Source organism: Emydura macquarii, unplaced genomic scaffold, assembly GCF_026122565.2.
Source record: "Emydura macquarii macquarii isolate MOO-44397 ecotype Brisbane River unplaced genomic scaffold, CSIRO-AGI_Emac_v2 contig_1070, whole genome shotgun sequence".
Classification (NCBI taxonomy): Eukaryota; Metazoa; Chordata; order Testudines; family Chelidae; genus Emydura; species Emydura macquarii.
Window position 1 is genome coordinate 1,228,070 of NW_027131207.1, and position 26,441 is coordinate 1,254,510.

General features: G+C 44.1%; 1 protein-coding gene across 1 annotated transcript in view; it reads right to left on the reverse strand.

The window, feature by feature from the left end:
• The window catches only part of LOC137151462 (interleukin-5 receptor subunit alpha-like), a 59,953-nt gene that overhangs the window by 32,435 nt on the left and 1,077 nt on the right, over positions 1-26,441 (reverse strand). The window lies entirely within an intron of this gene.

The window sequence follows — 26,441 nt, forward strand, 5'->3', positions numbered from 1 at the left end:
ATGTAGCAGTGTCAGCGGTCCAGGCTCCTTCACAGTCCTAAATTCTAGACCTGTACTCTCAGATCCTTAAGTGCCGGAATTATACCTCCCAGTAGGTGTCCCCCCCTGAGGCCCAGCCTAGAACTCACACTCCAACAGGCAACTTTAAACCATCTTTGCAATATTGCAATCCTGGGCTGTTCTGAGACCCCAGACATTAGTTCTGAAAGAATGTGTGTGTTACAGCAGCCTCCCTCACCTGGATCTCTACAGTACTGCATGTTGCAGCCCCACCCTGGTCACCCGCTGCTCATGAAACCAGAAAGTAGGACTTTCAGAAGAGAACCCTTATAGCTGTCATCTGTCGTGCCTGTCCCAAGAGTGTCTTCCCACAGTCAGAACTGTGGCATTTATGGTACTTTTACAGCTCACTAGTCCTTTTACCCACTGTAAAGGGGTGGCTCTCATCCATAGTTTCTGGGTGGAGCAGAAAATACAGCCAACAGAGCACAGTAGTGACATGGAAGAAGGCAGGAAGATGTTTGTCAGAGATGGAGAGGAAAAAGGGTATTGAAAATGGTGTCTTAGAATTTGGCAGAGTGGACAGGGCAGAGGGGAACATGAAAGAAAACCAGGTCAGAGATGATAATGATAATAGGGTTGCCCCTTGGCCCAAGCAGTTAGCCTATATGTGGAGCCTTGCTAGATTGTGTCTGTTAGGAATTGAAATCAGATATATTACTTAGGTATTTCTTTGGTGCAATCCTGTTTATTTACAAAGAATGTACACAAAGTCCTGTTTCCCTGAACACAGTAGGAACAAACAACAGGAGGCAGTTTCCTTATTCAGAGAGCCAAGCCTGCTTGCCAGCCAGTCCTATGCCCAAAAGAATCTGTCTCTTTTTACTTTCTCTCAGGGCCACCCTCACAGTCACCAATGCTTCTCTGATGCAATGTTTACTTTCTAGTTCCTTTCATGCACAGACAGATAGCTGCAACCAAATCAATACCCCTGCATTTGCAATCAGTCTCCAGGGAAACCCATAGGGCCACATGGTGGAGCTTCTGTTCAGGCCTTGTGTAGCAGATTCACACAGGCCCTGGCTGTGGTGCCAAGTCAGCCCATTATAAGCTGATCTGGCCTCTTTGCAACCCAGGCACTTGTTGTGAGCTGAGCGGCATGGATTGCTTTTTGGGGGCCTGTTCCCAGCAGGATTTCTGCGACTTCATGTCCGGGTTGTTTCACCGAGTTTTGGGCCCGGTCACTTCTGGAATTTCGGCTTCCAGAGCCACATGACTGGAACCGGAAATGCATAATCCACCATTTTTTGCAGGGGTACTGGAACCAGACATGCAAAATCCACCATCTTTGTTGTGGTAAAAAAGTTGACGGAGTTGGTCGCGTTTTCGCCGGACATGCTTCGCTTTCTCTTAGGGCGGGGAATGGCAACTGTGCGGCCCCTGCTGGTCAGGTCCCCTGCACCCACACACCACGCACATTCCTAAGCTTCGTGCTCCCACCAGATCTCTTTATTTACAGGCTTCCCCACCCCCAACTATATACAGCAACAGTCCCAGGCTAGGGCCACGCAGCCTCAGCTGCTTAATCAGGGCAGCTTGCCTCCAACAGCAGCTTTGCCCTTGCAGGCTGAGCACTCGCCCCTTCCCTTGCTGCTCCTCCCCTGCCGCCACACTCCCCTGAGCCTTAAGAGCTAGGCTGAGGGAGCCTACCAGCTGCTCCTCGCTAACCCTGACTCTGCAGGCTCTCCCAGCTGGCTCTGGTGGCGGTGGGCTGGCTTAACCTCCAGGGCTCAGCCAGCACCCTGTCACACCTTGCCTTGCTGCTCCATGTTGAGAGAGGGAGCTTCTATTGTTTCAGTTCTTTTACTCCATAGAGGCACTTAATTGCTCCTTCCATTTATCCTGAATGAAAGGTGGATAGCATACTCTCAGCTTCAGTGAGGTCTGTAATTGTCCATGGATCAAAGACACCCTGGCAGACCGGGAAAATAACAGTTAGCTTTCAGACAGCCCTTTCATCCATAATCTGAGAGTTATACAAAGGAAAGCATATGTCATCCTCATTTTACAGGAAAAACTGAGATGAAGAGAGAGAGTAGGCGGGGACTGAGCTATACAGGACCTTAAAAGGAAAAAATGTTTGGACTTTGATGCACAGCATAATGAGGAACAGTAAAGTAACTCCAAGAGATGTGACATGGTCACAGCAACAACAAAGAAAAATGATTTTCTCCCACCCACATAGCTACCGCCTCTCATGGACGTGGAGTAATTAAATCAGCCGGAGAGCTCATTCCCATCGGCTTTGAGTGTCTTCTCCAGACGCGCTACAGAGGTGCAGCTGCATCAATGCAGCTGCATCACAGTAGCACTTCTAGTGTAGACTAGCCCTTAGAAATTCATGAACCAAGAGATGATGTAAATCTGTAAGATTAGCTCTGGAAACAAGCTATCAAATCATAATGGCAGCATTTTACACCCACTCTGCTTCCACTTTGCATAGGTGTAAATGATTACACCATGCTCAAGGCTCCAGAGAATGAAGCTTATTGTCACTTCTTTCTAGGAAAGTCCATTTTTGTGTGTTACAGTGTTAGAGACACAACCCTAAGTTTTGCAACTAGGGAGAGTTGAACTCTTTTGTTTTAGCAGTAATTTTAGGGTGGTGCAATATATTTTTTTTTAATAAGGAAGCAAGACATAAAAAACAGGAAGTTAAATTGTAAAATCTCAAAAATTGTGGTTTCATGGTGCACTATGAATTTTTGGAAATGGCTCAGTTGTGTGAAAAATTATCTGAAATGTGACTGCACTGGCTTGAGAAAGGGTTGAGTGTTCAGCCTGGCTGTTTGGAACTGCCTGACTTTAGAAAGCTTGATTTCTCAACTCTGACTCTGACTACTGAATTAATGCTAAGGTATTTTTGCATGAGATATACTGTAATTAGAACAAACTAAAGGCACAGCTTTGATCTTTGGTTCTGAAATGCCCTCCCAAACCTCAGGCTTAGAGAAGTTTCAGAATCTGAATCGAATGGCCAGCTCCCATCTCTATAATGGACCAAACCAAACCAAACCAAAATTTTGCCTGTGAATATCCCCTGAATTGTGCGGTGGGGCTGTTAAAAATTTGGATCTAAATTTTACAGCCATGGCCCATTTCTATTTATGTATAGCCAACAAGAGGATTTTCATCCAAGAAGTGGCATTAGTAGAGCAGCTAGATCTGTACAAAGCATAGAGCTTTTGGGTTTGTGACTGTTTTAATTTTACTTTCATATGACCATTTTAGCTGTTTAATTTGGGACAATTTTATATTCCTAAAATGTCAGTTTTTCACAACATGTTGTGAAATTCTCAGCAAATTCAGGGAATCTATTCTTCCTTCCTTTTTTTAAAATAAAGCCCAGATAACTTGATTCATTTCATAATATTTTAGCCATATTTGTACATATATTTCTCAGTCAGGTATTATGATTCCTGCTCTTGTGTAAGGTGATGATCATCAGGCCCAGATCCTCAAAGGTATTTAGGCCACTAACTCCTAGAATCATAGAATCATAGAATATTAGAGTTGGAAGGGACCTCAGGAGGTCATCTAGTCCAACCCCCTGCTCAAAGCAGGACTAACCTCTGCTATATCATCCCAACCAGGGCTTTGTCAAGCTGCAGCTTAAAAACCTCTAAGGATGGAGATTCCACCACCTCCCTAGGTAACCCATTCCAGTGCTTCACCACCCTCCTAGTAAAAAACTTTTTCCTAATGTCCAACCTAGACCTCCCTCCCTGCAACTTGAGACCGTTGCTCCTTGTTCTGTCATCTGCCACCACCGAGAACAGCCTAGCCCCATCCTCCCTAGAACCCCCTTTCAGGTAGTTAAAGGCCGCTATCAAATCCCCCTCACTCTTCTCTTTTGCAGACTAAACAAGCCCAGTTCCCTCAGCCTCTCCTCATAAGTCCTGTGCTCCAGCCCCGTAATCATTTTGGTTGCCCTCCGCTGGACTCTCTCCAACTTGTCCACATCCTTTTTGTATTGGGGGGCCCAAAACTGGACACAATATTCTAAATGCGGCCTCACCAATGCCGAATAGAGGGGAATAATCACTTCCCGTGACCTGCTAGCAATGCCCCTCCTAATGCAGCCCAATATGCCATTGGCCTTCTTGCCAACCAGGGCACACTGCTGACTCATATCCAGCTTTTTATGCACCGTTACCCCCAGGTCCTTTTCTGCAGAGCTGCTGCCCAGCTCGTCGGTCCCCAGTCTATAGCTGTACATGGGATTCTTTCTTCCTAAGTGGAGGACTCTGCACTTTTCTTTGTTGAACCTCATTAGATTTCTTTTGGCCCAATCCTCCAGTTTGTTTAGGTCACTCTGTATCCTATCCCTACCTTGCAGGGTATCTACCACTCCCCCCAGCTTAGTGTCGTCCGCAAACTTGCTGAGGGTGCAATCTACCCCATCCTCCAGATCATTAATAAAGATGTTGAACAAAACCGGCCCCAGGACCGACCCCTGGGGAACTCCGCTTGTGACCGGTTGCCAGCTAGACATGGAGCCATTGATCACTACTCGTTGAGCCCTATGCTCTAGCCAGTTCACTATCCATTTTATAGTCCTTTCATCCAACCCATACTTCTTTAACTTGCTGATAAGAATACTGTGAGAAACCGTATCAAAAGCTTTGCTAAAGTCAAGGTATATCACATCCACCGCCTTCCCTACATCCACAGAGCCAGTCACCTCATCATAGAAAGCAATCAGGTTGGTCAGGCATGACTTTCCCTTGGTGAATCCGTGTTGACTGTTCCTGATCACCTTCCTCTCTTCCAAGTGCCTTAAAATGGATTCCTTAAGGACCTGCTCCATGATCTTTCCAGGGATTGAGGTGAGGCTGACCGGTCTGTAGTTCCCCGGATCCTCTTTCCTCCCTTTTTTGAAGATGGGCACTATATTTGCTTTTTTCCAGTCCTCAGGGACCTCCCCCTGTTGCCATGAGCTTTCAAAGATAATAGCCAATGGCTCTGAAATCACCTCAGCCAACTCCCTCAGCACCCTCGGGTGCATTGCATCCGGCCCCATGGACTTGTGAATGTCCAATCCTTCTAAATAGTCTTGAACCCGTTCCTTCAGCACTGCGGGATGTTCGCCTCCTTCCCATTCTGTGCCACCCAGTACAGCAGTCTGGGAGCTGATCTTGTCTGTGAAGACAGAGGCAAAAAAGGCATTGAGTACCTCAGCTTTCTCCACATCCTCCGTCACTAGGTCGCCTCCCTCTTTCTTTAAGGGGCCTACACTTTCCCGAATCTTCCTCTTGTTGGCAACATGCCTGTAGAAACCCTTTTTGTTCCCCTTCACGTCCCTTGCTAGCTGCAACTCCAATTGTGCTTTGGCCTTCCTCATTTCATTCCTGCACGTTCGAGCAGTGTTTATATAATCCTCCCTAGTCATCTGACCAAGCTTCCACTTCTTGTAAGCTTCTTTTTGCGTTTAAGTTCGCCAAAGACTTCTTTGTTAAGCCAAGCTGGACGCCTACCATATTTGCTATTCTTTCTGCACATCGGGATGGTTTGCTCTTGTGCCCTCAATAAGGTCTCCTTAAAATACAGCCAGCTCTCTTGGGTTCCTTTCCCCCTCATATTAGCCTCCCAGGGAATCCTGCCCATCAGTTCCCTGAGGGAATCAAAGTCCGCTTTTCTGAAGTCCATGGTCCGTATCCTGCTGTTCCCCTTTCTTCCTTTCATCAGGATCCTGAACTCGACCATCTCATGGTCACTGCTGCCTAGGTTGCCACCCACTTCTACTTCCCCTACCAAATCTTCCCTGTTTGTGAGCAGCAGGTCAAGAGAAGCACGGCCCCTAGTTGGTTGCTCCAGCACTTGCACCAGGAAATTGTCAGCGACACTCTCCAAAAACTTCCTGGATTGTTTGTGCTCTGCTGTATTGCTCTTCCAGCAGATATCAGGGTGATTGAAGTCTCCCATGAGAATCAGGCCCTGTGAACTGGAAACTTTCCCCAGTTGAGTAAAGAAAGCCTCATCTACCTCATCCTCCTGGTCTGGTGGTCTGTAACAGACACCCACCACGACATCACGCTTATTGTTCTTGCTTCTAAGCTTAACCCAGAGACACTCAACTGACTTATCTCCAGTTTCATACTGGAGCTCAGAGCAGTCATAGTGCTCTCTTACATACAGTGCAACTCCTCCCCCTTTCGCCCCTGCCTGTCCTTCCTGAACAGTTTATACCCATCCATGACAGCGCTCCAATCGTGAGAGTTATTCCACCAAGTCTCAGTTATTCCAATCATGTCGTAGTTTCTTGACTGTGCCAGGACTTCCAGTTCCTCTTGCTTGTTTCCCAGGCTTCTTGCATTTGTGTACAGGCACTTGAGATAAGTAGCCGACTGGCCTACTTTCACAGTATGAATCGGGAGGCCTCCCCTGCTGCCCCCTCCTCCTTCTGCTTCCTTGCGGTGTCCCTCTTCCCCACTAACCTTCGGGCTTAGGTCCCCGTCCCCCGTCGAAACTAGTTTAAAGCCCTCCTCACTAAGTTAGCCAGCCTGTCTGCGAAGATACTCTTCCCTGTCTTCGTTAGATGAATCCCGTCTCTTCCTAGTAGTCCTTCTTCCTGAAACAACATCCCATGATCGAAGAATCCAAAGCCCTCTCTTCGACACCACCTGCGTAACCACGCATTTACTTCCACAATGCGACGGTCCCTACCTGGGCCTTTTCCCTGAACAGGGAGGATGGATGAGAACACCACTTGCGCTTCAAACTCCTTTATCTCTTTTCCCAGAGCCACATAGTCTGCAGTGATCCGCTCAAGATCATTCTTGGCAGTGTCATTGGTGCCCACGTGGAGAAGCAGGAAGGGGTAGCGGTCTGAGGACTTGATAAGTTTTGGCAGTCTCTCCGTCACATCCCGAATCCTAGCTCCAGGCAAGCAGCACACTTCTAGTTTCCCGGTCCGGACGGCAGATGGATGACTCCGTCCCCCTTAGGAGGGAGTCCCCGACCACCATCACCCTTCTCTTCCTCTTGGGAATGGTGGTCGTGGAACCCCCATCCCTAGGAGAAATCATCCCTTGCCTTCTGATCAAATGGGTCTCCTTCTGATCCATTCCGTCTGAAGGGTCCTCCAAATCATTCTCCGCCATAGTACTTGTGCAGAGAGGATGAAAACGATTCCTTACTTCTATCTGCATGGTGGGCACATGGGTTCTCTTTCTTCGGGAGGTCACATGCTGCCAATTTCCTTCCCCGTTCTTCATTTTCGCCTGCCCGGCCTTCTCTAAATCTTGCTTACACTCTGCCTGTGCCTGATGGAGAAAGACATTGTTTTCTGTAATGCACCGCAGGGTTGGCATTTGGGCCTCTAGTCCTTTAACCTTCTCTTCCAATAAGGAAACCAGCCTGCACTTGGTACAGATGAAGTCATCTCTATCCTGGGGGAGGAAGACAAACATAGCACACCCAGTGCAGGTGACAACAACAGATCGCTCCATCTCCATATCTCTGCTCTGAGAGCCTCCTCAGCAATGCCTGAAAGGCAAACACCTGCAGTGGGCTCTCTCCGCAGGCGAACAACTCCCAGGCAAACTCCCTCCTTCTCCTTCTGTTAGCCGCCCCTCTGTTCGCTGCTCAGCTGCTTCGCAGCTGGCTGCCTTTTATAAGGCTGGGGCAGTTGCCCCCCCCCTGCTCTTACCCCTCAAAGCCCCGCCCCCGCAATTAGCCCCACCTGGATCCAATCAATCACTCAAACAGACAAACCCCCAACTGCCAAAATGGTGCCTGTAACTGCACCAGTCACAAGCACCCACCCACAGTCAGCTGTACTTGCACCAGTCACACACTGGTCTCCCAGGTACTCCCCACACAGCTGCACTCACTTAGCACTCACCTGAGACAGCTCCCAGGCAAACTCCCTCCTTCTCCTTCTGTTAGCCGCCCCGCTGCCTGATTACTGATTACTCCTGGCCACTACAAAACTACACATACAGCCACCGCAGTTATTAAATCACTTGTGTGTGTGAGTACACTTGGCTCCTTGTGTCAGAGGTGTGCATCCTTACCAGGAATGCTTGTATTGAATGTAGTGTCAGTATGGAGCATTGTGGAATGGCTCCTGAAAGCCAGTAGTCAACATAAGCAACACAGTGTCTACACTGACACTGCATCAACCTGATTACATTGATCGTAACTCCACGCTGCTCGGGGAGGTGGCATTACTAAGTCGCCATAGAGGTAGTTACGTTGGCAGGAGCCAAATTTAAGTGAAGACACTTCCACAGTTAGGTCAGTGCAAGGCAGCTTACGTTGACCTAACCATGTAGGGTAGACCAGGCCTAATTTTTTCACCCTTTTTCATAAAGCAGCTTACGCCCTCATTTGCACACAATCAGTTTCTCTGTCTGGCATGTTGTGAGGGTGGATCCAGAGTTTCCTTTTTCTTTTAATAAGATATTTTTTTCTGAGTTTAAATGAGTCAGACTACCTTTTAGCCACTTCCTATTTTGTTTTACATGAAAAGTATGGCGAAACAGATATGTGGTTTCCAAAGAAGAAAAGATACTGATTGTTCCTCAATTAATATACATTTTTACTTCTGAAGAACAGTATACATGTTCTAGTATATACCTTTCCGCAAAGGCAGATGTACTAGGCACTGTGCCATAGTTCCTGCCCTAAAGAGCTGACAATTCCATGTCAACAGACACCTACAAAATGATACTCTTGCTAGCAATTATAGTAATTTGCCTAATCACAAAGAGGTTCTCCAAATGTCAAGTGAATATATAGTAAAACGTTGTTGGTAACTGTCAGAACTTCAGACTTACCAGTATGAACTAAAATAACTTAATTTGTGGGAGAAAAGAAGCCATCAAGCCACAGTTTTTTATGGCGTTATGCCAGCATCCATTTTTATCCATGTCACTAACTTGACAATGATGATTAAGCAATAATTTTCTATTCTATATAAATTTTTATACTGCACTCATCACCATAGTATCTGAGTATCTTCCAGTAATGCATTCACCAGCGTCTCTAACATCTGTCACACATTGTTTGCTTTCTCATCCTCTCCCCAAGGGGAAAAAAGCATGTACAGTGAAGTGTCATGCTTTGGTAGGATTTAGGTTTGTTTGGGGGGTTTTTGTTTTAAATCTACATGTTGCAATTTATTTATGTTAGAGAAGGCAATGTCAAAGAAATGGACCTTCCACTTGGGATGGAAGATGATGAGGTTGGTGATGATCCCTTTATCTTAGAGGAGTTCATTCCACAGTCTTGGAGCGGTCACCAAAAATGTCTGTGTCATGGGGTACCTGAAAGATAAGGCTCAAGACCTTCAACTTGATTCAAAATTCTATGGGAAGCCAGTGTAGAGACTGGAAGACAGGTTTGATGAGATTGTGGTACTCTGTGCTGCTGAGAAGATGCATTGTAGCAGTCTAGATGAAGTTTCCTTTATGCTCAGGTATATTGCATTGCTTTTAGTCCAGATGAGAGGTGAGAAAGGTATGACTAACTGATGCCAGGTCATCATCCACCAGGAGTTTCCTAGCACATTGGAGATGGTAGAAAGCATTTCTTCCAGATGCTGCTTAGTGTCAGCAAGGAATCCAAGAGTGCTGCTAGACTACAGACTGAATTGCCCAATTGTGGGTATATACCTTCAACCAAAGAGATTGTACCATAGTTTCAGATTAGTCAAAATTATTTTCTATGCCCACCAACATCACCTCTGTCTTGCTCAGGCTCAGTTTTAGCCAACTGTTCTTCACCCATGAGCTGATCTTGTCCAAGCACTGAACCATTATGGGTGATAGTGGTATGGTCATATATAGTAAGGGATGGGTAGAGTTGTGTGTCCTTTGCATATTGCTTGGACTTGAGTGCATATTATCTGATCAACTCAACTAGTGGCTGCATATACATGTTGAAAAGGACCAGGGGGAGAACTGAACCTTGTGGAATTCTGCAAGTCAGAGGGTCTGTTGATGTTGTGCAGTTTCCCATCACTACTCATTGGCTGCATCCCCCCAGGAAGGACTCAGATTGTTTTAGTGCATTACCCTGGGACCTTGCCGTTTCTTTCGGGCTGGTCAGCAGTATCTCACAGTCAGCAATGTTGAATGCTGCAAAGAGCTTCAGGACAATGACAGTGGATGTCTGCCCTCTATCGATTGACAGCAGGAGATCATGCATCAATGCTACTAAAGTGATTTCAGTTCCATATTCTGCCCTGAATCCAGATTGTGCCTAAAATGTTAGCTTCAATGAGATGAGTTTTCAGTTGGCCTTTGGCTAGCTTCTCCATGAGCTTCTCAGGAACAGGAGGTTTGATACTGGGCAGGATAGGTTTTTTCAGTGTTGGTTGGACTATTGCAGGTTTGAAAGAGAAAAGGAAGATTCCTTCTCTGAATGATGCATTGGCTAGTTCCATCAGGAGTGGCACCAGTTGTTATGACTCTCTTGGCCTGTAATACAGCCTTAGCATAGGCTTTGAGGAATTCTTTGTGTTTCATCCTGTTTGATTCGGCCTCTGTTTTCTGCCATCAGCACTCTAGTTTACATCTCTCTCTTCATCCAGTGCAAGGTGTCAGAAAGCAGGGAACTCTGTGTGGGCAATGAAGAAGAAGGGACCCTTTGGGGGCCAGTATATCAGAGGCTGAGGTCCATGAAGAATGGTAATGAGTCACCAGATTTTTGACTCCTTGTCCTGGGGGTGGAGTGCTGCTGTCTTTTAGCAGGTTTCGGAATTTGTCAGAGTCCACGAGCCTTTGCAGTTGAATCAGGATCATTTGTCTTTCTTGTTCCCTGGGAGCTGAATGGTCTCTGATCACTGCCTTAGTGAGATGATTGTCTATTAAAGACAGTGGCTGGATTGTGATGTCCATGATCTTGACATTAAGGATGAAGATCAGGTCCAAAATATGACTGGCTATGTAAATTGGACCAGGGGTGACCTGTGAAAGTCCTAGGGAAGCAAGTGACCAGATGAATTTTGGGGGCTTTTGCATCCATGGCCTTGTTGCTATGCATGTTGAAATATCCCAGGATAACAAGACAGGGTATTTTACCACCAACGCCAACAAGGTATCAGTGAGCTCCTTTATTAATTGTTTAGTCTGTCATGGTATGTAAATGAATATAAAATCAATTTGCTTTGGCTCTGGCTTCTACTATCAGATGAATGAATTCAAATGAAGTTGTCTTACCTGAATTACTTTTCTTACATTTAATGTGTGCAGAGAGGATGAATGTAGTGCTATCTGCCTTCTTGTCCTCTCTGGCTCTGTGATGTACCGAGTATCCTGGAGGCTGGCACAGGGCTTGCGGTGTCATCCAGCCGGGTCTTGGTGATGCAGATATATTGGGTGCTTAATTGCTGATGAAGTCATGTATCATTTATTATTAGCAACAGACCTTGCATTGCTCAGCATCAGCGTTAGTCTGTGTTGCTTTGTACTATCTGCTTCTGAACTGGGCCTAGATAGTGCAGTGCATAGGTGTAGGATGTATGGAATCTGGTTTCTGACATCTGCTTTTCTATTTCTTTGGACAGTTCCTCCGAGTATGAATTGTTACAAGTGACGAAGTGCATGGTGCCATGGAACGGTCTGAGTGGAGGAATGCTTTGTCTGGTTCGCCAGATGCCATGGAAAAGGCAGGTCTGTTGGATCGCTGTTTGGAGCTATGACCTGGTGAGTCCTGGAAACAGGCAAAGTTGAAGCAGTGTGCTCCCAGAGTAGTATTGTTGTGATGGAAATAGTAATAATAGTGACTGTTGGTAAATTTCCTCTACATCTCAAATCTGAAATATTGGAAGGTAGTTTTATTACTATGTATTTGAATCCAAGGTCTTTTTTGGCTTTCTGTTGCAGCTGCATGTGAGGGCTGGTCTACACACAAACACACACTGAAATAACTGTCAGTTTTAATTCATACCATTTCGTATTTCAACAGTGTAAGTCAGAATAAAAGTGCTCTAGACTGACAAGCAAAATCAAAACAGGACACTTTTATTCCAAAATTTCACACAGACTTGCACCAAAATAATAAAAGGTATGAACTAAACCTGATTTAGTTATTATGGCGCAGACTTTTGTCTGTGCGTAACCCCCAGGGATATCCTTGTAACTGCTGGATTTTTAGCACATTGGGGACCAAAAGCCAGATTCTAGGCTCTAGGGATTCAATGCATCTTGACAGGTACAGAATATAGCATTCTGAGAGATGCTTTTTAACAAAGGGGCTGTTCACACTGTTGAGAGGAATAATGACTCAGATGCAGGTAAATCTCAGTCCACTACCACCTAGATTTGTGGTCATACTTGCAGTTTTCTATCAAGTCAATCACAATAATAGAAATGTATAAAACTTCGCACTTTTATTATGCTTTCCATATGGTAAGTGCAGTACAAACATTAATTACTTTATCCTAATAACATCCCCATGAGTTTGCTCAGTGGAGTTATCCGCTTGAGGAAGCTGCTCTACTGGAGGTGCTGTCTTTAAGAAGAGATGCAAAACCAATGACAAACCAAGTGTAAAACTACTTATGGCAATTAATGCTGCAAGGTTTGGCTTTTCTTGCAAAAGTAAGGGGATTTAACTCTGGTGTCCTGGCCACAGGGCCACTTTAACTTTAGGCAAATTAAACAGCTGCTAGGGCAGCAGATTTGGCCCGGCCAATCTTCCATCATGACAAAGGGGCATCTGAGGCAAATCTGCCACTGTAGGCTTATGTGGAGGGGCAATGACACACTGAAGTTTTGCCAAGGGCCACAGATTGTCTGGAGCAGCCTTTGCCTGGCCAAATGCCAAATGACATTTAGTTGTTAAAGTTCCTCCTGTGGCAGTTTCACTTTTTCACTTCCTCACTAGAAACTGTTGCTGATGAAGTGGCTACATTCCAGTGGTACAAGAGAGATCACTATATAGGAGCAGCTGGTATCATCCCCTATATTTCAGTTGCCTAACACTTTCTATTCTATTCTTTCAACCTTTTCTTTGAGGAACTCTCACAACGCACCTGTTTGATGTACATTTGGGATGGGGAATGCCCTCAGGTTCGAGAAGTGCTCTTTCTTTGTCCCATGAATTTCCATATGGCTGTGGTTGAGATATAAACTGTTGAAAATCACCATTTCTCAGCTCTCATCTTTGTTCCGCAGGAATATTTTGACAGGTTGCCATGTTAATAACTGAACATGAACTTTCTTAGGCTGGGCCACTGCCAAAGTTGCAGCAGCAACATCCACTGTGCTGGAAATGCCATGGAACTGCCAGAGCAATTGTACTGGAGATGAGGTGGGGAGAACAGAGAGCCAAGCTGTGTACTTTCTACTCCCCACCCAGAAGGTGGCTGCAGAGGCCCATTCCCACCCTGGACGCAGAGATCCCCCAATTTCTGAGGGGTGATGAAAAGAAGCAGACTCAATTTGGCCACCCAACTGGACACCTTCTAGACTCAGCACCTGATAGCCCATTCCCATTCTAGGATAACAGCCTTCTCCTGCTACTAGCTCCTGTAGTTAGGCTGTAGCTCAAATGGTAAGCTGTAGCTTGTACTACAGTACTGAAAAATTAGGCTTCAGGCCTGACGATGATTTAGGAGGTGGTGGTTGGTACAGAATATGATTTGATTTTCTTTTGTTTCCTGTTAAAACAAAAAAGCCTAGGAAATCACATTAAAATACTTTAAAAATGTTACTTAGGTTGCAAAGCCAAATACCTGAAAGTTAGGAAACGCAAAACTTATGGCTGCCTGTGCAATCCTACTTCTCTTCCCTTGTGTGTATGCATTATAATACAGTCTTTAATTACATGATCATGTGCTATTTTTCCACAGAACCCCTCCTCATTCAGGGCATGGAACTGACACATGGGGGGGGGGGGAGGGGGACAGCATGTGTTTGATGTTGCAACCAAAATAATCTTATTTTAAGGTGTGTGTGTGGGGGGGGGCGAGGATTTTATGTATATATAGGATTAGATTCTGATTTCAATTACACCGGTGCAAATCCAGAATAAATCCATTGTGGAGTTACTCCAGATTTACTCCAATATAAATGAGATCAGAATCTGGTTCATATAGTCTAAATGACTCATGATGACAGTGTAAAGCATGAAGGATTCTTTCTCCAAGAATCAGGCAGCATAGAAAATACTGAGGAGGTTTATTCACGATACCGGGAAGTCTGATAAATCAGCTTCAACTTCATGATGTTACAGTGGTCAATTATATACCCTTTCTTATTGATTACATAGTACGTTTTAATTTCTTTATCTGTTCACTTACAAATACAGACATTGTCCCATCCAGAGATAGCAACAGCGATAATGGTCGTTACATACATGCAGAGACACTTTTAATCACTTCACTTACATCAAAGATCCTAGGGTTACACTCGGTGGGGGGTAGGGTGGAGGAAGAAGGGGGGGGAGGATCCATACAGATAGGTGGCAGGCAGGAATTTCTAAAAGCAAATGTGCTGTTCTCATTGGAATTAGAATCATTAAGAGGACATCTGGCTACCTGAGTCAGCGGATGTTTGCACTAGCCATTTACATGAGTTTTAATGACCAACTTGTTGGCTGAAAACAGTCTCAAGCCTTACAACAGAATGTGAAAAGCAGAAGGAAAGACGGTGAGAAAGAATCTTATTTCTGCAGCTACCATGATAAAGGTTTCTCGATGAATAATATCTAGCAGGCCCCTTGCTACTGTTGCTGTGGCTAAATGTGAGGAATTGAGACCCTGAAGAAGAGGAAACATCTGCTTGAATTTGTATAAAGGAAAAAGTTGCTGTTGAGAATCCAGCTGCAGGAGATCCAAGCAGTCAGAAGCACTTCAGTGTCCGAGAAGATTGATCTGTTTGTATTTCTGCCTCCCATTAGATATAATATACAACGTATATACATGAGTTACGTGTAAATATATGATTTGTTTGTATTGCCGACATAGCCCCCATGAAATTAGAGACTAAAAACCTTGTACAACCAAAATCAAGGTTGAGGATTCTTAAAAGTGCCAAATGCAGAGATATGGCATAGATTGTAAACTCTTTGGGGCAGGGATGGTACTAGTGTTATTATATGTATGTACAGTTCCTAGCATAATAGGGCCTTGACTCCAGATTGGGACATATATGCCCTATAATAAAATAATAATAAATAGGCTGTCCTTGACTTATTAATTTTGCCTGTAGTAGGATTTGTAGGACACAAGTATGAAATATTATGTACTGGTCTAAAGCCCTAGGAATAAGTGGGCACTGAATGGAGAATAAAGATGTTATTTATGATCATATTTATGGTAGTATGTTTCAGATTCAAAATTCTCTTGTTGAACTGAGTTTTTATGATCATGAACAGAAACATCATACATCCCCAGTTGTGACACATAACTCCTAATAAATCAATGTTCATTTTTACTTCTAGCTACATGTGCAAGTTAGTATTTCAAGCTATTGGGCCTGGTCCTCCTCACGTATACACAGAGGAGTAATTCTATTCAGGGGTGACTTGTGTAATTCAGGAGTGACTCGACTGAAGCTAATGCAATTTCACGTCTGAATTCAGTGTGAGAGGGGAAGCAAGTCCAGATGTTGCATATTTAAAGCTCAGCAGGCTACACTATTGTTTACTTGTTATACAAGAAGTATTTTTAATTTGATATGGTAATAATAATGAATACTAATGTTTGTTTCACAATTCAGTGTAGAGAAGGATGCTTGTTAAACAGATGCACGGTGGTGCTTTGATCCCATTACACACAATTATACTGGTGTGTTTGAACTGGTGCTGTCTAATAAGATACTTATTGGAACAGAAAGCTCTCTTAGTGAGAAGAACTTACAGGCAAAGTATTATTTGGGGAAGTGGACTTATTGTAGGAGATACATTTTCTGTATGTATATTTACATCCAATGATAGACCCAAAGGCACAAATAAACCTGATTAAATGTGAAGAGTGAGTATTATTAGTTACCTTGCTTCATTTTTGTGTGAAATTATTTATATTCTGCAAACAAGGAAATTAAAGAAGTTCCTGAAACTTTGAAGGAAATGACCCAAAGAACTGGCTCAATAGCAGACTTGCAACACTTCCCATGAATCAGATACTATGAAATGACAAAGGAGAAACCCAGCTTGTCACGGCAGTACTACAACTGCAGACTCAAGCATTTCAATCATCTCTGAGCCTCAGGAACAGGACTCTAAGTTAAATGGGATAAAGGCCTTTTGAAAGGAGGAGGTAAATTAGTTTTTGTCTTTGTTATTTGTTTATTTGTTGTTTTGATTGTTATTTTTACTTCTCAGAATTCTATGACATGACATAGACAGTTGCAATGCAAAAAAAGCTATATTAGATTGAATTCATTTACTTCCAAGTGAGGATGCTCTTAGCCAAAACTTTAATGACACATTATTATTTATTATTTATGCTCTGAAGTTAAGTATATATATCTAAAATGTGAGTAAATGGAGTAATCAGATTTCCAACACTGTTTGCCAAATCCAGGAAAAACATTAGCAATATTTTCCCTCATCTGTTGTGTTGCTTTATTTTGTCTGACATCTATTTTGTGTATCCAGGAGAAATGTTGCTATCTCTTTCTTTTTTAAAAAATAATCTAACCGAAAATGTTTGTATATTGTCTCTTGTACATGAGTTTCTGTCTGGTCAGTCACATATCACTCCATAGAATGACTCAGTTCTAGGAATATTGTATTGAAGCATGAATTTAATGTATATTTTAATGATTGATATGTATCCTGGCTTTTAATTTTATTTCAATACTTTAATAGTAAATAGTCACATATATGGTGCTCTTAAGACCTCAAAGTAATTTATATGCATCCATTTATCCTCACAACACTTCTGTAAGGTGAGTATTATTATCCTATTTTATAAATGGTATTTCCATTAGAGATAGAGAAGTGTGAACGCATTGTGCAAGGCACTGCTAAGACCTCATTTGGAATACTGTGTACAGTTCTGGTTATCCACATTCAAGAAAGATGAATTCAAATAGAACAGTTGCAGATCATGGGAATAGAGGGCCTACCTTAAGAGAAGGGAATACGGTTGGCTTGTTTAGCCTATCAAAGCAAAGTCTGAGAGGAGATATGATTGCTTTCTGTAAATACTGGCCAGGAGTAAATTCAGGCTGAAAATTAGAAGAAGGAGTCTAACCAGCAGAAGAGAGAGGCTCTGGAACAGCCTCCCAATAGGAGTAGTGGGGGCAAGAAACTGCTATGGTTTAAAAATGGAGTTTATTATTTTATTAATGGGATTATAGGCCAGGGTTGCCTGTGTTAGCAACAGACTGGATTTGATGATGCAGGGGTCCCTTCCAGTTCTATGTTTTTACATTCTTTTAGCTGGGTAAAACAGGCATGAGTGATTTGCCCAAGGCTACAGAGTTAGTGAGTGGCAGAGCTAGGAAACAGAACCTAGAAAGTATGAGCTTCCATCCCTTCCTGTCACCACAGACAGTACTCTCTCACTAAAAACCTAATAAAAATTAAAAATAAAATTGTCTCAGTTTGCTCCCATATGAAAGCCAAGCTAATCCTACTTACCCAGTTATAGAGGCTATAGTAATGACAGTCCTCATTACTAGAAAGTAGCATACAGGGCTATTGGAACCAGAGTTAATCACTATTGTATAATCTCACATAAGGAGAACTGGAATCAGTCTGGGGAAAATGGACACATCCAATCCAGCAGGAGGTCATCTAGTAAGAACTAACATTTCCAAGATCCTATCCCACTTTAGCCTGGGTCTTGTGGGGAAACTGAGATAGATTTGGATTGTTATTTCCACATCACTGCATCCCTTTCATGCAACCAGTAATACTAATCTTGATACCTTGTTTGTCCACTTTTCCCACAAGCAGCTCCACATTTTCCTCTATGCCTTTCCCTATGCATGGAACTCCTTTTCTTAACTGCACTTTTTCAAACTTAAATCCCTCTCAAAGACTCACTTCGATTGTAGTGCCGACAAGAAACTAACCAGCTGATAGTGGCAAAGCCAGGAGTTACATGAGAAAAGTCTATATATTTTATACCAGTTAAAAAAAAACCAAAACCCAAGCCTTGTTTTAATGAGTGCCCACTCAGAACATGGCCATTTACCACCTCATCACACTGCTTGTGTGGCATAAATCCTTGCCCTACCTTCCATCTTGCTGTTTAGCCTTCTTTGTTTTGTCTTCTTAAGAGTATAAGTTCTCCTTTTGCTTAGCACATTATTGGTGCTACGGAAGACATAAATAATAATAATTATAGGACTTGTCTACACTTAAAATGCTGTAGCAGAGCAGCTGCATCACTGCAGCACTTCAGTGAAGACTCTACCTACAGCAAGTGGAAGAGTTTTCCCACTGGCATAGGTAATCCACCTCCCTGAGAGGCAGTAGCTAGGTAGATAGGAGAATTCTCCCATTGACCTAGTGCTGTCTACACCGAGGGTTAGATCGATTTCACTGCATTGCTCGGGGGTGTGGATTTTTTTATACTGACCTAATTTCCCAGTGTATAGACCAAGCCATAGCTAATAATAGAAGGTAACATATAAATGCCTGGTTTCAAAGAGGGCAGTATGCACTTTAGGAATGCAATGCACATCTATGGCTCTTCCATTAATTTGTGCATTTTATTTATTTTGATTTAATTTTTTCAAAAGCCTATCCCTAGCTCTAGGTGACCTGGAGGTCATTTAAAACAACAATCCATCCAAAGAATAATCACACTGCAGCAACTCAAAGTCCACACACCACAAAATGAAATTATATACAAAAGAATCTATCACCCCAACTCCCATCCCATTTAAACCTTATACCCTCCCGGAAAGCCTTACTAGACAGATGGTCTTTGCAACATATCCTAAAGGTCAACACTCAGGGCTACAGCTGGGTGAAATTTTTCAGTCAAAGCTTTTATTTGATGAAAAATGCAGATTTGGTCGAAATGAAATGGGTCAAGTGAAATATTTCATTTCACCTGCAATTATCGACTTTTTAATTCAACAAAAAATTTCAAAAATATCATTGTTAGCATGACCCGAAATGATTTTTTTATTTTATTTTTTGAAGTTGCTAGTGAACTGAAAAAGCCATTCTTTCTTTAGTGCTACTCAGCCTATCAGCAGAACAAGGGAAGCAAATTCCAGAGCCAAGGGGCTCTCGCAGAAAATGCCTCCAACAACTCACTCTAGTTTATCCTGTGGGTGTTCCTGCTTGTCAGACCTTCGCTGACAGTATGGCAGGATTACAAGGGAAGGGCAGCAGTTCTTTCAGGCAGACTCTAGGAATGCCATGTGCTACACCAGTAATGGTCATAGGGTTAGCTATAAAGGAGCCCTATTTACATGAGTACCAGTAGCTAACTCAAAGTGATGCAAGGCCTTACTCCTCATGTTGAGCTGACTGTAAAAGGGCTCATGATACTTGTAAGGTTGCTAAGGAGAAACAGCCCTGATTTCATCCCATAATGCATTATTTTTTAAAAAGAGTGAACTTTTGAATTCACAGTGAATTTCCCAACATGTCCTGATCCTGAGAGTAGAGCCTAAAGCGCTGTTGCTTGTTCAATGGTGGGGCAATTCAGCAGGGATGCCTGTGAATATTTCCAACAGCTGCATCACAAAAACATGCTCCGCGCTTGCAACATCATGGCAAGCATCACGGTGGATTAGCTAAGGAGGGAAAGAGGGATTTTGAAAGTATGAGAGGAATGACAAGGGGGAACAAAGGCGAAAGAAAACAGAGTAAAGAGGAATAAGAAATTAGGCAAGGGAAAGATGGATCATGTGGGAGACAGAAAAGCAAGAGAGGGAAGGTTAGGAAGAGCTGAGAAGGGGAACCAACAGCATCTAAAATTCCTGTGTACATCACTGGAAAAAGTCCTGGTAGAGGAGGTTGGAAAATAGAAAACATCTTTTGTGACAAATGTTCCCAACTTTCTGTTCAGTTCTAGTGCTATGTGTGATTTGTGCTGAAGCTTCTGCAAACCTCATCCCAGCAACTGTGCCCATATTGTTGCCATATAAATGATGACAAGAGAATGATTCTGCAGTATTTAAAAATAGGTCTAGGCAATGGTGGCACGATGGTGCACTGCAATATCAGTATGTCTTGGCTCTCTCAACCTGGTTTTAACATGGCTTTGAAGAACAGTGGGTACGAAACCACTTTCCCTGAAATGTGGGTGCCTACAGGACATGATTAAGGTTCTAGCATAGCTTGAGGATGTGGCTATGGTTCTCTCTGCACTACAAAATTGAATCAGCTTGTAAACTGTTGTCATGGATCTACAGGGTGTGTGCTATGTCCTGGATGTGAAGTAGTCTCCTGGTAGTACCTCTTTAGTGCAACAGACCCTCAAGGGGTCCCACTTTTCCTACAGGATAGAGCATGTAGCCTCAACACCTCTGAGACTGGGCCTTCAGGCTCCAGTTCTCCTGTTAGAATCATAGAATCATAGAGTTGGAAGGGACCTCAGGAGGCCATCTAGTCCAACCCCCTGCTCAGAGCAGGACTAACCTCAGCTAAATAATCCCAGCGAGGGTTTTGTCAAGCCGCAGCTTAAAAACCTCTAAAGATGGAGATTCCACCACCTTCCTAGGTAACCCATTCCAGTGCTTCACCACCCTCCTAGTGAAAAACTTTTTCCTAATGTCCAACCTAAACCTCCCCCCCTGCAACTTGAAACCATTGCTCCTTGTTCTGTCATCTGCCACCACTGAGAACAGCCTAGCTCCATCCTCCCTGGAACCCTCTTTCAGGTAGTTAAAGGCTGCTATCAAATCCCCCCTCATTCTTCTCTTCTGCAGACTGAACAAGCCTAGTTCCTTCAGCCTCTCCTCATAAGTCTTGTGCTCCAGCCCCGTAATCATTTTTGTTGCCCTCCGCTGGACTCTCTCCAAATTCTCCACATCCTTTTTGTAGTGGGGGGCCCAAAACTGGACACAATACTCCAAATGCGGCCTCACCAATGCCGAATAGACGGGAATGATCACTTTCTGTGATCTGCTGGCAATGCTCCTACTAACGCAGCCCAATATGCTATTAGCCTTCTTGGCAACCAGGCCACACTGCTGACTCTTATCCAGCTTCTTATCCACTGTAACCCCCAGGTCCTTTTCTGCAGAACTGCTGCCTAGTTCGACGGTCCCCAGTCTGTAGCTGTGCATGGGATTCTTCCGTCCTAGGTGCAGGACTCTGCACTTGTCCTTGTTGAACCTCATCAGATTTCTTTTGGCCCAATCCTCCAGTTTGTTTAGGTCCTTCTGTATCCTATCCCTATCTTCCAGGGTATCTACCACTCCCCCTAGCTTAGTGTCATCTGCAAACTTGCTGTGGGTGCAATCTACTACATCCTCCAGATCATTGATGAAGATGTTGAACAAAACCAGCCCCAGCACCGACCCCTGGGGCACTCCGCTTGTGACTGGCTGCCAGCTAGACATGGAGCCATTGATCACTACTCATTAAGCCCTATGCTCTAGCCCAGGGGTGTCAAACTCGCTCGAGGTGACGGGCTGAAATCACAGAACCTGTACTTTGAAGGGGCCATACAATGCTCTCCGCCGAATATTTCAGGCACTCTGCCCATTTTCGGACACGCAGCATCAGTAGTTTTCGGCACTGCTGTTTCGCTGTGGAGACACTGACATTGCCACTTGAAGAGATTTCTAGGAGGGATACCCGCCGCGGAAAAACTGAGGGCGACTTTCCCTTTTCGGCGGCAGGGTTCTGGAGGGGAAGGTGTTGCCACTTTAAGACTCTGGCCCCACAAATCTCTTAAAGTGGCACTCCAGACTTTCGGCGGCACCACTACTTACTTTCGGCGGCCGGGATCAAAGAGGTTCGTGGGCCACATAAAAAAGGTTCGCGGGCCGTATGTTTGACACCCCTGCTCTAGCCAGTTCTCTATCCATTTTATAGCCCATTCATCCAACCCATACTTCCTTAACTTCCTGATAAGAATACTGTGAGAGACCATATCAAAAGCTTTGCTAAAGTCAAGGTATATCACGTCCACCGCTTTCCCCACATCCACAGAGCCAGTTACCTCTTCATAGAAAGCAATCACCATTTTACCTGTTTCTCACCATTAGCTCTGAACAGAGAATCTGACTAAGGTAGACACCTGCTCAGAGACTTTTTACCCTCTTCAGGGATCAGTGCACTTCATTAAGTACTTCAGCAACACCAGGCAGCCTTTTCAAAACACAGCTGGGTTTAATAGTCCTCTGGAATACAGTGTTGGGAAGTCCTTAGGCTAGCACAGAGAAGCAAAGACAGAGTTCTTCATACTGGATGAAGCCAGGGCCCCACCAAGCCAGTCTGTTGTAGAATCCATCTTGACTCTCTCTCTCTCTGTCCCTTGGACTCTGAGTCATGAATGACCACCTGTCAGTTCCAGGAGACATATTTTAACCCTTCTGCCCCAGTGGGTAACAATACCAAGTCCAACGGAGGGAGGCATAGTTTTAATAAACATATTACAGAGAATTCTCACTTTCATCACATCAGCCCTCCTGAAACGGCTGTGAATTGTAGTGTAGAAAGGCCTTAAGAAAAACAATTCACAGAATAAAAACATCATATTTCCTTTTCCTTGAGTTTGCAATGATTAACCTCTCCTGAGAGCAATTAAGATCTTATGTAAGAGCACAATATTTATCATCATGAACAAAAATTCCAGTAATTAGCGTTGGTTCTTTGCAATTGTTTTTCTAAGGAGAAAACTCCCTTTAACAGCAAAACAGGTACTGAAAGAAAGAACGATTTCTCCTCCTAGAGCAATGATACTCAGACAGTGACTCAGGAGCCAAATTAGCCATCAGCATTACCCAAAAGAGCCACAGCAGTGTGAATTCACTGTTTCATTTACTATAGTATTATATATTCATATTTAAGTAGTATGACCGGAAATATTTAGTGTGTGTGTGTATATATATATTATTTTCACAGCAAAATGACTGACCAAGTATTATTCTTTTATCAACTACAATTAGTTAATAACATAGTAAAAGCATCCTGATTGGTTAATAACTTAGATTGGTAAATAATTAAATCACACAGTGTTTTAATATCATGTGCTGCAAAGAGCCGCAAAGAACACATTAAAGAGCCACTTGCGGCTCATGAGCCTCAGTCTGAGTATCATTGTCCTAGAGGAAATTCAGTTTCCTGTAAGAAGAGTGAAATAATGGAGCTCTGGTTTAGTATTTCATAATCAGCACCTCTGAATCAAATTTAGATGTGATTCTAAGTGACTCTGAGGGAGTCTAAGCAGGTGTAACCTACACTGTCCTTGGGCCGCCTCAGTGTTGTTACACTAACTTAGACTCACACCTACCTCCAACATGTCATTTACACTCTCTTATACGTTACCTCTGAATCTGACCCACTGAGTCTAAGGCTCTAAAATCTTACACAGGAACTTAATTTCACTGGTACTACTCATTCAGCTGACATTAAGCGTACGTGTGAATCTTCGCAGGATCAAAGCCACAGCAAGAGTAGAAGAAGGGTCAGAAAAGAGAGATGTAGCAGAATGATGAGCAGATAAAAGAAGGCTGTAAGTTAAGTGAAGGTGTGAACTACCCGCCGATTAAGTGCAAAAATAACTCTTACAAAAACAAACCAATTTGGAGAAATGTTTGTCTCTCTCTCTCTCTGTAACCCTTCTGCAAGTCAGAGTCGGCAGCAACAAGGGCCGAGTTCTATATCTAGGGGATCCTGTCAATGACACAACACCAAATCGGCCCACCCAGTCACCTGAGTGTAGAAAGTAAACCTTTTAATAAAAGGAAGGAAGTAACATAGCAATGGTTTGGGAAAACAATGCAAAAAGAATCTATTAACACAAAATCCATAAGCAGAACACCCACTCACCCACCCCCAGAATATGTGGGGCTGTGTCACCCCCACTCATAGGTTGTCCTGGGTTTATGACAAGCTAGAGCTTGGGGATGCAGCCGAGTGAGTTCACCCCCAGCATGCCAGAGAGGGGGATGGAAGGAGGGCACTGTGCTTGTCCTGGCGAATGTTGTAGCTGCACTGTTGGGTGCTGGGCTCAACTAGCCCCCTCTGCTGGCCCTGCTAGTCAGCTGGCCCACACTGCCTGCTGGTCACAGGGCTCGACTAGCCCCCTCTGCTGGCCCCACCACCTGCCCATCGCTGAGCTCAGTTATGACCCCTGCAGGGTCATAGTCTCATAAGTCTCTTCAGGTTTCTCCAGTTCCTTCAGTGATTTCAGTTCTCAGTTGGGGTGCAGGGAGGGGGATCCCCACTGCTGACTGCAGGAACGCTGTCCCTGATTTTAACAAAACAAAAGATTCCAGGAGGAATCCCCATTAACTCTATCTTTGACCAGTGGGTGTAGGCAGTCAGACTACGCTTGGGGCTCTTGGACAGAGCCTGAACAATCAGACAGGAAAACCGATCCCACCCCCTGCTGCCTTCAAATTGCTCTGGTACGTGAGACTTTGCCAAGCTCTGTTCGGATGAGAGAGATTCTTCTCATCAGAACAGACTAAGCACAGTTCTGCTGCCATTGGTTCACACAATAAGGGGGCAACGTTTCATTACCCCTGCAATTAGCACTAAAGTGATTTTGTAACCCAGTGCCAGCCAAAATGATCATTTCCCATCAGGCTGAGCACCTAGGTGTGCTTATGCAAATACAGTGCACCCCCTTTCGGCCAGCCCAGCAGGGGGAGGGCCACTCAGACCCTACTTACATCTTTTTCTCTTTTTGTTTTACTAAATGTGGACCAGAACTAAAATCTGAAATACAAACCCAGCTCACACCCAGCAAACCCAACAAAAAGCAAACCCACAAGCCCCCATATGTATTAATTTACTGCCTACCAGGCAAAATAGCTACTTGTCATTTACCAGTGGTTACTTAGAATTGCTCAAAGTTATTTAATATGTGTTAAAAATTACTCAGTTTCTAATTACTAATTCCCAGCAAACTACTGACTTGGCATCTATTAGTGATTGCCTAGAATCATTTAATCACTAATAAATAACAAGAAAATTGTTTTACTGAGAATTAGTCATATAAAACTAAGTCATTTCTAACAGATATTGAGTAACTCCAGATAATTTTTGTTTGGAATCACCTAGTGATTTTTAAGTAGTGAATTCTCATTTGTAATAAAGCAATCACTTCTTGCAAATATCAAGAATGATTAATGAACACAAGTAAGAAAAACTTTATAAAGAAAAAGGAATTATGTTGGACCTCAGTGCAGAGGGAACCTGGCAGCCATGAGTGTAGCTGGGAGAGGTGTAGAGGTAAGCCTACACTGGTTTAGAGATGCTGGCTGGGGGAGGTGTAGAAAGGGAAGAACTATTTCCACACTAGACTCTGGACTCCCCTTTGCCTGAACCCTTAATCAGGGGATTTGCAGGGATCTAGATCTTTGCATCCTGATCCTGGTTGCTGCTAAGGAGCTCATGGGGCAAGAGGTGCTTTCTGTGATAACCCTTTGGCTGTCTGTTATAAAAATGTATGTTGCAGCCAGTGACCCCCCAAGGGGCTATTCTGGTATCTGGAGATCAATCTGGTGCAGGAAAGACCTGTTCACACCACTTTTCTTCCAGCTACCCTGGCCATAGATTGGAGACTGGCATAGGAATTACCACACCAGAAAAACAAGGTTACTTACCAGTAACTGCTGTTCTTCGAGATGTGTTGCTCATGTCCATTCCACTATAGGTTTGTACACACCTCCGTGCACGGCTACCGGAACTTTTTTCCCCTTAGCAGATCCCATAGGGCCATCTCTGGTGCACCCTGGAGCCCTGTGCACATGCCGCAGTATATGAGGTGCTGCCGGCCCTACGCCCCCTCAGTCCCTTCTTTCCGCCAACTCTGGCGGTGGGGACAGGGGGTGGGTTGTGGAATGGACATGAGCAACACGTCTCGAAGAACAGCAGTTACTGGTAAGTAACCTTGTTTTTTTCTTCGAGTGCTTGCTCATGTCCATTTCACTATAGGTGACTAACAAGCAGTATCTTGGAGGTGGGCCGGAGTTAGCGGTGAGCTGCCTGCAGCACAGCTCTGCTGAAGCCCGCATCTTCCCGTGCCTGTTGGACAGAGGCATGGTGGGATGTGAAAGTATGCACCGCCAGCCCGGATTGCAGCCACTAACATCTGAGCATGCCAGTGGTGGGGGGTATGGCTCTGCCCAAATAATCAGCAGCAAGTGAGGATACCTGGAGCGCTGCTCTAGCTCCCATGTACCCTCTTCCACAATGGTACACAAGTTCAGCACCTGCTGCCGGGCAGAGCCTCAGCAAAGTGGCTCCCTGAGTCCCTCAAGGCTCACCTTCTACTTGCTGGTAGTGCTATTGAATAAATTTTTTTTCTCCAAACAAGTCTGGCTTGC